Source organism: Erithacus rubecula (assembly GCF_903797595.1).
Source record: "Erithacus rubecula genome assembly, contig: scaffold_533_arrow_ctg1, whole genome shotgun sequence".
Classification (NCBI taxonomy): Eukaryota; Metazoa; Chordata; class Aves; order Passeriformes; family Muscicapidae; genus Erithacus; species Erithacus rubecula.
The window spans coordinates 56,886-68,215 of record NW_027635805.1 but is presented as its reverse complement, the minus strand read 5'-3'; positions in this window follow the sequence as shown (position 1 = coordinate 68,215).

Genomic DNA, 11,330 nt, shown 5'->3' with positions numbered 1-11,330 from the left:
CAGTGGTCCAGCTGATGATTTTTTCCCTGCTAGTACTGCATGGCACAGGAACCCCATTTTTTCCCAGCAGAGCAGATTTAATATGCAGTGAGCCTCAGATCAGAAGTGTGTCCTGCTGCTTTAGGATTCCCAGGGCAGGTTGAGCTTTGATGTTTCTCTGTCCAGGTAAAACCCATGGAACTGCTCAGGGTGGGTCTGAGAGTTCCCAGGGATGGTTTTCTTTCAGGTTCTTTTCTGATGGATGAAGCCTGGCTCATAAATAGAGGTTAAGTGGTGCCATGCAGGGGGAGCAGGCTGGTGCTGCCCTGTCCTGGGAAAGATGTTTTACCCAATTCTCAGAAACTGGGTAAAGAGGGAGGAATTTCCCCATGGAAAGGGGGGTCAGGGACTGGAACTGCCCAGGGAGGTGTCCAGGAGTTCCTGGAGGTGGCACTCAGGGCTCTGGGCTGGGGATGAGGTGGGGATGGGACACAGCTTGGACTCAATGCTCTTTTCCAACCTCAGCCATTCTGAGCTCCTTCTGAAATTGTCTTTATTTCTTTTAACTACAGAACTTGTTAAACTTTGCATGGCCTGTGTGTGTGATGCCCTGCAAGCTGGAGGAGATGGAAATGCACTTACTGAATGTGCTCTGTTCTGGGTCTGTTGGGTGGAGGAGCATTGGAATATTCTGGCAGGAGCTGCATTGTGTGACAGGCTGGGCTGTTGTGGTGCAGCCACAAACTCACCTTGGGAGCTTTGAACTGGGATGAAGGAGCAGGAAGGAGCACAGCAGTTGTTTTACTGGCCCACTGAGGCCCTGTGTGATCAAATGGGTGCCTGTGGAACGGGCAGCCCTTGATCTGCCCGTGGGTGCAGCAGGAAATCTCAGTTTGCAAATGCTGCCCTGTCTGAGCCCAGAGGGGTGTCCTGTGTGACACTGCCTCAGCCTGGGTGGGCAGCCAGGCTGGGAAGGTCCAGGGACCACAGGAGGACTGGGACAAAGTGGGGTTTCTGTGCAGTGTGCTGTGCACCCAGTAAGGACCAGCACCCTGCTCTGGGACCCAGCTGGGGATGAACAGGGCTCTGTGGGCTCAGCTGTGCTGAGCCAGGAGGAAATGCCACTTGTTGCTTGGAGCAGAGATGGAGGTGATGCAGGCAGCCCAGAGCAGGAGCCTGAGTCCTGCCAGGGAGGGGCATCAGCCCTTCCAGCCCCCGGGCTTGGTTTTGTTGATGTGCAGAGGCACTGCAGATCTGACCCTCGAAGGTCGGTGTTCAGTGGGAGCCCAGAGCCCCCCGGGGTTCCTGGGGGCTGCTGCTGCTCCCACGGGGCTGTCAGCACAAGGAGCAGCTGCAAATGCCAATCCTGCTGAATTACTGCTGGAGTACACCACAGACTGGGAGATTGCTCTGCCCTCACAGCTGAGGTGAGCCCAGCAGCCCACAGAGGTGAATTTTAGGGATCAGTTGAGCTCCATGTGCCCTGAGCTGTTAGAAAAGGCCTTTTTTGTGCTGTTCTGTTCCCAGGCCGTTTGGGATCCTTCTCTGCAGCTTTTGAAGGCTGTGGTTTCTTGGTGTCTGGGTGTGTAGCACTTAATTAAAAAAGTAACATTTAAATCAAGAAGCTGTGCAAATTCTGTCCTTAGCATGGGGTAGGGCAGCAATTAGGGAGCTGCTTAACGAGATACTGGGTGAGGATAAGGGTGGTGATCAAAATAAAGCACTTCTGATAGCATCTCTTTCATTGGGAGCTTCAGAGCCCGGGAAGGATTAGAGGGAGCTCTTCATGTCGAGTGCACATTTGTCCAACACTGAGCCCTTCAAGGCTTCATTGCCAGAGGCAGGTTTTTGTTCAAGAAAAAACCCAACACAGCCCCTTTGCATGCAGAGCAGCATCCTACCCTGCCTGTGCTTTCATGGGGGCAGCTCTGGAGAGCCCTGGGGGGGCTGGAGGGGTGCAGGGAATGGGGCTGGAGGGGTGCAGGGAATGGGGCTGGGGGAGCTGGGAATGGGGCTGGGGGAGCTGGGAATGGGGCTGGGGGAGCTGGGAATGGGGCTGGGGGAGCTGGGAATGGGGCTGGGGGAGCTGGGCAGGGGCTGGGGGAGCTGGGAATGGGCTGGGGGAGCTGGGCAGGGGCTGGGGGAGCTGGAATGGGCTGGGGGAGCTGGAAATGGGGCTGGGGGAGCTGGAATGGGGCTGGGGGAGCTGGGAATGGGCTGGGGGAGCTGGGAATGGGCTGGGGGAGCTGGAATGGGGCTGGGGCAGCTGGAATGGGGCTGGGGGAGCTGGAATGGGGGGGAGCTGGAATGGGGCTGGGGGGGCTGGAATGGGGCTGGGGGAGCTGGGAATGGGGCTGGGGGAGCTGGGCAGGGGCTGGGGGAGCTGGGAATGGGGCTGGGGGAGCTGGGAATGGGGATGGGGGAGCTGGGAATGGGGCTGGGGGGGAGCTGGGAATGGGGCTGGGGGAGCTGGGCAGGGGCTGGGGGAGCTGGGCAGGGCTGGGGGGAGCTGGGCAGGGCTGGGGGGGCAGCAGCAGGAATTTCCCCAGGGGAAGGGTGGGCAGGGCTGGAACTGCCCAGGGAGGGCTGGATCCCCCTCCCTGCACTCAGGGAATGTCAGGGAATTCCTGGAGGTGGCACTGAGTGCTGGGGACAGGGTGGGCACCGGGCCCAGCCTGGGCTGATGGGCTGGGGGGGCTTCTCCAGCCTGAATGGTGCCAGGAGTTTGTAATGCAAATTCAGGGATCTTGTTAATTTGTCAGATGTTAAGGAAGAATGGAGAAATTCCACTTCATAGCTCACAAGGGGAAAACAAAAGGAGATTCTTGGCAAACTGGTGAAATAATCTGGTTGAGAACAGATTTTATCGGTGAATTTTGAGTGCATGCCAGTGGTTTTCAGTGAGCAGCTTGGCCAGGGGATGTCCCAAGGAGCTGATTTGGGGTGTGTGGCAGTGAGGAGCCCTCAGTGCCTCAGGGCTCTGCTGTGCCTTCAGGCAGGGATCCCAGAGAGAATCCAGCAAGTGGGGGAGGCAGGGGGCACAGGGGGCTGGGTCCATGGAATCCTGGAATCCCAGACTGGGATGGGGAAAGGGCCCCAGTGCATGGCAGGGACCCTGCAGTGTCCCCCTGCTGCCAGCCCCAGTGCCCAGCTGGCCTTCAGCCCCAGGATTGACACGGGGACATTTCCTCTCCTCCTTTGCAGCTTCTCACCACCCTTTGTGCCCCCACCATTCCTCTGAGCACAATTCCACAAAGGTCTTGGATGCAGACTTGGCTTGTTAAACATGAATATGGGAATGATTCCATCTTGGAAGCAGAGCCAGAGAGTGTTCCAGAGGAGTCTGAGCTGGGAGCCTGAGGAGCTTCAGAGAGCTCTGACATAACTGAGTAGATCATGATTCTCTTCTCCTGGCAGACTGAATCCCAGAATCCCAGAAATGCTGAGGCTGGAAAAGCCCTTTGGGATCACCAAGTCCAAGCTGTGCCTGACCCCACCTGAGCACTCAGTGCCACCTCCAGGAATTCCCTGGACACTCCAGGGTGGGCACTCCAACCCTCCCTGGGCAGCCCAGCCCCCCTTTCCATGGGGGAATTCCTGCAGGGGGGTGATTTTCTGTCTGCCTTCCCCAGCAGTGACAGGAGGAGGGGCTGGGATGTGCCTGCAGCCCCTGTCAGGCTGGCCTGGGACATTTCCAGGTGCTCTGACATTTCCAGGGTGCTCTATGTTTGCTTCTCTCTCAAGGAAAGCTGGGTCATTTTTAGGGAAGTGCAGTTGTGCAGTGGAGAAATGTTGATAACCCAAATGATCCAATTTCTTGGGAAGAGCTTGGGGATAAAAATACTGTTGAGTGTGAATTGTGGTGAGGTGGCAGTGGGGTGCTGTGTATGAGCCTGGCACTGCTCCTTGCCTGCTGGGCAGCTCTGGGGATGGAGCAGGGCTGCCTTCCAGCTGGGCAGGGAGGGACAGGGACAGGGACAGTGCAGCAGGAGGGGGAGGGGGCTGGGAGTGGCCCTGGCCCTGCCCTGGGAGTCCCCAGGCACCCTCCAGATCCCTGCAGGCTCCAGCCTCTTCCAGCCACCACTGGGCTGGGATAACCATGACAATGATCACAGCAATAATAATGATAATAGCAGTAACAGCAGCAGCCCCTGTGCTTGCAGGGGTGGGCAGCTCCTTGCCATCAGTGGCTGCATTTCCTCACCAGCCTTGGGGAGGGAGCTGCTGTGCCTTCACTCACTGCAAACACAACCCTGCACGTCCATCCTGTGCTGTCCCTGGGATCACAGAGCCTCCTGAGCTGGAAGGGCCCCAGGGATCATGGCTGCAGCTCCTGGCCCTGCACAGACCCCAACAATCCCAAACTGGGCACCCCTGGCAGCTCCTGGAGCTCTGGGGCTGTGCCCAATCCCTGTGGGTGAGGGCAGAACCTTGCTGCCATCCAGCCTGAGCCTGCCTGGCACAGCTCCATGAGGTTTGGAAAGATCAGGAGGCTCTGGCCCCACAAGGTGCTGGTTCTGTGCTGGATCAGCCCCTGTGGAAGATTCCCAGAGCTTGGCCAGGAGTTTAAAATAGTAACTGGTCTTGGTGACTTCTCCAGTTACCAGGATCATTCCAGGGATCTCATGATTTGCATATCATTTTCCAAGTGTCCACATGCAGAGGAAAAGAAATTTGCTGTTGCTCTGACCCTGAGCTGATGAAGGAAGAGTTGAAATGATGAGGAGAGGATTTAGGGATGAGCAGAGAGGGCTGGGCTGGCTGCTCCTGCATGGGGGTGGAACAGGAGCTCCAGAAAAGTGCCAGAGGGCAGGGCTGGGATCCTGGGCTGGGCTGGAACTGCCAGAGCAGCTGTGGCTGCCCCTGGATCCCTGGAATGGCCAAGGCCAGGCTGGACACTGGGGCTGGGACAGTGGGACAGGGGCAGGGGTCCCTGTCCCTCCATCCCTTGTCCCCAGCCCCTCTGCAGCTCCCCTGCAGCCCCTGCAGGCCCTGGCAGGGCTCTGAGCTCTGCCTGGATCCTGCTCCTGCCCAGGTGAGCCCCCCCAGCCCTGCAGCAGCTCCCTGGGCTCTGCCCAGCACTTTATCTCAGCTCTGGTTTATTTACTGTTAGAGCCAGTGGCTCTGGGAATATTTCAATTCCCTTATTGTGGCTGAGGTGCAGAAGAGCTGGTGGAAGGATCTTTCTGCATTTATTTATTAATTTGCTGGGAATGAGAAGCAGCAGAGAGCAGAGCCCAGCCCAGAGAGCTCAGGGCTGTGTGGGGTCAGGAGGGCTGCAGGGTTGTGGGTTTCAGTTAATCAGGACTGTCTGCAGTGCCCACCCTGCTGCCCTGGTGTTTGTGCTCCCTGGGCTGTGCCTGGGTGTTGGGCAGCTCTCCCACCCTTCACCCCTCACTTCCTGGCTGAGACAAGGAGGGGTAGGCAAGAGCTGGAGGTGCCATAAAGCCCCAGCTTCAGAAAGTCAGAGCAGGTGTTGATGGTGTGAAATCCCCAGAATGGGAAAACCTCTGGGCTGTTTTTCCCAGTCTTTGCATCACTCACCTCTGGAGAGAAGAGCTGCAAAGTGCCACTGCTTTAGGCTGGGTTGTTGTTCCCTTTGGCTGTGCTTGGCCTTGGCAGGGCTGGATCCCCATCCCTGGAGTGCCCAGAGAGTTCCTGGGGGTGGCACTGAGTGCTCTGGGCTGGGGACAAGGGGGGATTGGGCACAGCTGGCACTGGGGGGCTTTTCCAGCCTCAGGGATTCTGGGATTTTGTTGGGACTGCTCTTAAAGCAGGTGGGAAGAGGCTGAATAAATCCCAAAATTGAGTGAGTGGACACTGATTAGGGAATGGTTTGTGGTTGTTCTGTTCTGCTGCCAGCAGTGCAGGTACCCTGGGAAATGCTGATTTTCCTAATTCCAACAGCTCAAACTCTTCCTTTATCACTGAGGTCTTGAGGGAAGTTCTAACTTACATAAAAGGTTGAATTTAGCTCATCTGGGTTGGTATTTCTGATCAACCATGATAAAGTAACTGAGGCAGTGGGAAGACTTTAAATTTTGTTATAAATAGCTGTGTTTTGTACATGCCTGTCCTTTTCCAAATGCTCCCATCCCACTGCTGCCTCCTGGGATGTGCCATGGGATGGATGGCAAAGGCAGGAATTCTGTTCTCTCATGTTCAAGGGTTCAATGGACCCTGTGGTAGTTTCTAGTGAGGAATTCCAGTTCTCCTCATGCTCTTGCAGCTGCAGAGCCCTTTCCTTGTGGCTGGCTCAGAGCAGTGCTGGGGGTGGGTTCCTCTCAGGGAAGGGGCGGCCCCAGCAGGGGGTCAGGGGGGTCTCAGGGGATCTGAGTTCTTCCCCAGAGGGTGCTGGGCACTGAGCAGGGCACAGTGCAGCCCCAGAGCTGCAGGAGTGTTTGGGCAGTGCTGCCAGGGGTCCAGGCTGGCACTGGGGGTCTGTGCAGGGCATCCCCCAGCTCAGGAGGCTCCGTGGCTCCAGGGGCTTCCACCCCTGTGCTGGGTGTTTCATTCCTGCCTCCCTTGAGCAGAGGGGCTCAGGGAGGGCTCCAGGCACTGCCAGAGCCAGCCCTGCTGCCTGGGGGATGCTGCTGCAGCCTCTGGCATGGGCTCTGGCCTGTGTGCAGCAGGGCTGTGGCAGACACAGAGCACCTGGCCCAGGTAACACCAGGAACATCCCCAGGAGCAGAGATCTGCCCCTCTGGGCCCTGCAGGGCTGTGACACACACACACACAATGTCACACACACACACACAGAGCACCTGGCCCAGGTAACCCCAGGAACATCCCCAGGAGCAGAGATCTGCCCCTCTGGGCCCTGCAGGGCTGTGACACACACACACACAATGTCACACACACACACACAGAGCACCTGGCCCAGGTAACACCAGGTAACACCAGGAACATCCCCAGGAGCAGAGATCTGCCCCTCTGGGCCCTGCAGGGCTGTGACACACACACACACAATGTCACACACACACACACAGAGCACCTGGCCCAGGTAACCCCAGGAACATCCCCTGGAGCAGAGATCTGCCCCTCTGGGCCCTGCAGGGCTGTGACACACACACAGACACACACACAATGTCACACACACACACACAAAGACACACACACAATGTCACACACACACACACACAGAGCACCTGGCCCCCAGGTGTGTCCCCTGTCCCCAGGAGCGTCCCCTGTCCCCAGGAGTGTCCTGGTGACACAGCAGTGACACCACCTGGTGGCAGGAGTGCTGGCTGTGGTGACATGGCAGTGACACAGGGTGGTGACAGGGAGTGCTGGCTGAGGTGACACAGCAGTGACATAAGATGACATGGCAGTGACAAGGAGTGCTGGCTGTGGTGACAGTAGTGACATGGGATGGTGGCACAGGGGAGTGCTGGCTGTGCTGACACAGTGACAGGGTGTGCTGGCAGTGGTGACACAGTGACACAGGGTGGTGGCAGTGGTGACACAGTGACAGGATGGTGGCTGTGGTGACACAGTGACACAGGGTGGTGGCAGTGGTGACACAGTGACACAGGGTGGTGGCAGTGGTGACAGTGACACAGGATGGTGGCAGTGGTGACACAGTGACACAGGGTGGTGGCAGTGGTGACAGTGACACAGGGTGGTGGCAGTGGTGACAGTGACAGGGTGCTGGCAGTGGTGACACAGCAGTGCCATGGGTGGTGGCTGTGGTGACACACCAGTGACACAGGATGGTGGCAGTGGTGACACAGTGACACAGGGTGGTGGCAGTGGTGACAGTGACACAGGGGGGTGGCAGTGGTGACAGTGACAGGGTGCTGGCAGTGGTGACACAGCAGTGCCATGGGTGGTGGCTGTGGTGACACACCAGTGACACAGGATGGTGGCAGTGGTGACAGTGACAGGGTGCTGGCAGTGGTGACAGTGACAGGATGGTGACTGGTGACAGTGACAGGGTGCTGGCAGTGGTGACACAGCAGTGACACAGGATGCTGGCAGTGGTGACAGTGACACAGGATGGTAGCAGTGGTGACAGTGACAGGTGCTGGCAGTGGTGACACAGTGACAGGATTGTGACTGGTGACAGTGACAGGGTGCTGGCTGTGGTGACAGTGACAGATGCTGGCAGTGGTGACACAGTGACAGGGTGGTGGCTGTGGTGACACAGCAGTGACACAGGATGGTGGCAGTGGTGACAGTGACAGGGTGCTGGCTGTGGTGACAGTGACACAGGGTGGTGGCAGTGGTGACAGTGACAGATGCTGACAGTGGTGACAGTGACACAGGATGGTGGCAGTGGTGACAGTGACACAGGGTGGTGGCAGTGGTGATAGTGACAGTGGTGACAGTGACACAGGATGGTGGCAGTGGTGACAGTGACACAGGATGGTGGCAGTGGTGACAGTGGCACAGGGTGGTGGCAGTGGTGATAGTGACAGTGGTGACAGTGACACAGGATGGTGGCAGTGGTGACAGTGACACAGGGTGGTGGCAGTGGTGATAGTGACAGTGGTGACAGTGACACAGGATGGTGGCAGTGGTGACAGTGGCACAGGGGGTGGCAGTGTGGCAGTGACAGGGTGCTGGCAGTGGTGACAGTGACACAGGATGGTGGCAGTGGTGACAGTGGCACAGGGTGGTGGCAGTGGTGACAGTGACACAGGATGGTGGCAGTGGTGACAGTGACGCAGGGTGGTGGCAGTGGTGGACAGTGACAGGGTGGTGGCAGTGTGACAGTGACAAGATGGACAGTGGTGACAGGTGACACAGGATGGTGGTGACAGTGGTGACAGTGACACAGGATGGTGGCAGTGGTGACAGTGACACAGGATGGTGGCAGTGGTGATAGTGACAGTGGTGACAGTGACACAGGATGGTGGCAGTGGTGACAGTGACAGTGGTGACGGTGACACAGGATGGTGACTGGGGACAGTGACAGGGTGCTGGCAGTGGTGACAGTGACACAGGATGGTGGCAGTGGTGACAGTGACAGTGGTGACAGTGACACAGGATGGTGGCAGTGGTGATAGTGACAGTGGTGACAGTGACACAGGATGGTGGCAGTGGTGACAGTGGCACAGGGTGGTGGCAGTGGTGACAGTGACACAGGATGGTGGCAGTGGTGACAGTGACGCAGGGTGGTGGCAGTGGTGACAGTGACAGGGTGGTGGCAGTGGTGACAGTGACAGTGTGACAGTGGTGACAGTGACACAGGATGGTGGCAGTGGTGACAGTGACACAGGGTGGTGGCAGTGGTGATAGTGACAGTGGTGACAGTGACACAGGGTGGTGGCAGTGGTGAGGCAGTGGTGACAGTGACACAGGGTGGTGGCAGTGGTGATAGTGACAGTGGTGACAGTGACACAGGATGGTGGCAGTGGTGACAGTGGCACAGGGTGGTGGCAGTTGTGGCAGTGACAGGGTGCTGGCAGTGGTGACAGTGACACAGGATGGTGGCAGTGGTGACAGTGGCACAGGGTGGTGGCAGTGGTGACAGTGACACAGGATGGTGGCAGTGGTGACAGTGACAGGGTGGTGGCAGTGGTGACAGTGACAGATGCTGACAGTGGTGACAGTGACACAGGATGGTGGCAGTGGTGACAGTGACACAGGGTGGTGGCAGTGGTGATAGTGACAGTGGTGACAGTGACACAGGATGGTGGCAGTGGTGACAGTGACAGTGGTGACGGTGACACAGGATGGTGGCAGTGGTGATAGTGACAGTGGTGACAGTGACACAGGATGGTGGCAGTGGTGACAGTGGCACAGGGTGGTGGCAGTGGTGACAGTGACACAGGATGGTGGCAGTGGTGACAGTGACGCAGGGTGGTGGCAGTGGTGACAGTGACAGGGTGGTGGCAGTGGTGACAGTGACAGATGCTGACAGTGGTGACAGTGACACAGGATGGTGGCAGTGGTGACAGTGACACAGGGTGGTGGCAGTGGTGATAGTGACAGTGGTGACAGTGACACAGGATGGTGGCAGTGGTGACAGTGACAGTGGTGACGGTGACACAGGATGGTGACTGGGGACAGTGACAGGGTGCTGGCAGTGGTGACAGTGACACAGGATGGTGGCAGTGGTGATAGTGACAGTGGTGACAGTGACACAGGATGGTGGCAGTGGTGACAGTGACACAGGATGGTGGCAGTGGTGACAGTGACACAGGATGGTGACTGGGGACAGTGACAGGGTGCTGGCAGTGGTGACAGTGACACAGGGTGGTGGCAGTGGTGATAGTGACAGTGGTGACAGTGACACAGGATGGTGGCAGTGGTGACAGTGACACAGGATGGTGGCAGTGGTGATAGTGACAGTGGTGACAGTGACACAGGATGCTGGCAGTGGTGACAGTGACAGGGTGCTGGCAGTGGTGACAGTGACACAGGGTGGTGGCAGTGGTGACAGTGACAGATGCTGACAGTGGTGACAGTGACACGGGATGGGGGCAGTGGTGACAGTGGCAGGGCTGCCCAGGGAGCTGAGGGAGCCCCTGCAGGTGGCACTCAGGCTCTGGGCAGGGACAGGTGCCCATTGGGCACAGCTGGACTGCAGCTCTGGCCCTTCTCCAGCCTCCCCCAGTCTGGGGCTCTCGGGGGCTTTGGGGCAGCAGTTGCAGGGACAGGGGTGTCAGAGTCTGGAGAGGAACCCTGAGCAGTGCTCTTGGCTGGGTCAGTGCCCTTGGCTGGGTCAGTGCCCTTGGCTGGGTCAGTGCCCTTGGCTGGGTCAGTGCCCTTGGGTCAGTGCCCTTGGCTGGGTCAGTGCCCTTGGCTGGGTCAGTGCCCTTGGGTCAGTGCCCTTGGCTGGGTCAGTGCCCTTGGCTGGGTGGGTGCCCTTGGGGAGGGGTGCCCTTGGCTGGGGGGGTGCCCTTGGCTGGGGGGGTGCCCTTGGGTCAGTGCCCTTGGCTGGGTCAGTGCCCTTGGCTGGGTCAGTGCCCTTGGCTGGGTCAGTGCCCTTGGCTGGGGGGGTGCCCTTGGCTGGGTCAGTGCCTTGGGGGTCAGTGCCCTTGGGTCAGTGCCCTTGGCTGGGTCAGTGCCCTTGGGCCAGTGCCCTTGGCTGGGTCAGTGCCCTTGGGTCAGTGCCCTTGGCTGGGTCAGTGCCCTTGGGCCAGTGCCCTTGGCTGGGCCAGTGCCCTTGGGTCAGTGCCCTTGGCTGGGTCAGTGCCCTTGGGCCAGTGCCCTTGGCTGGGTCAGTGCCCTTGGGTCAGTGCCCTTGGCTGGGTCAGTGCCCTTGGCTGGGTCAGTGCCCTTGGGCCAGTGCCCTTGGCTGGGTCAGTGCCCTTGGGTCAGTGCCCTTGGCTGGGTCAGTGCCCTTGGCTGGGCCAGTGCCCTTGGCTGGGGGGGTGCCCTTGGCTGGGTCAGTGCCCTTG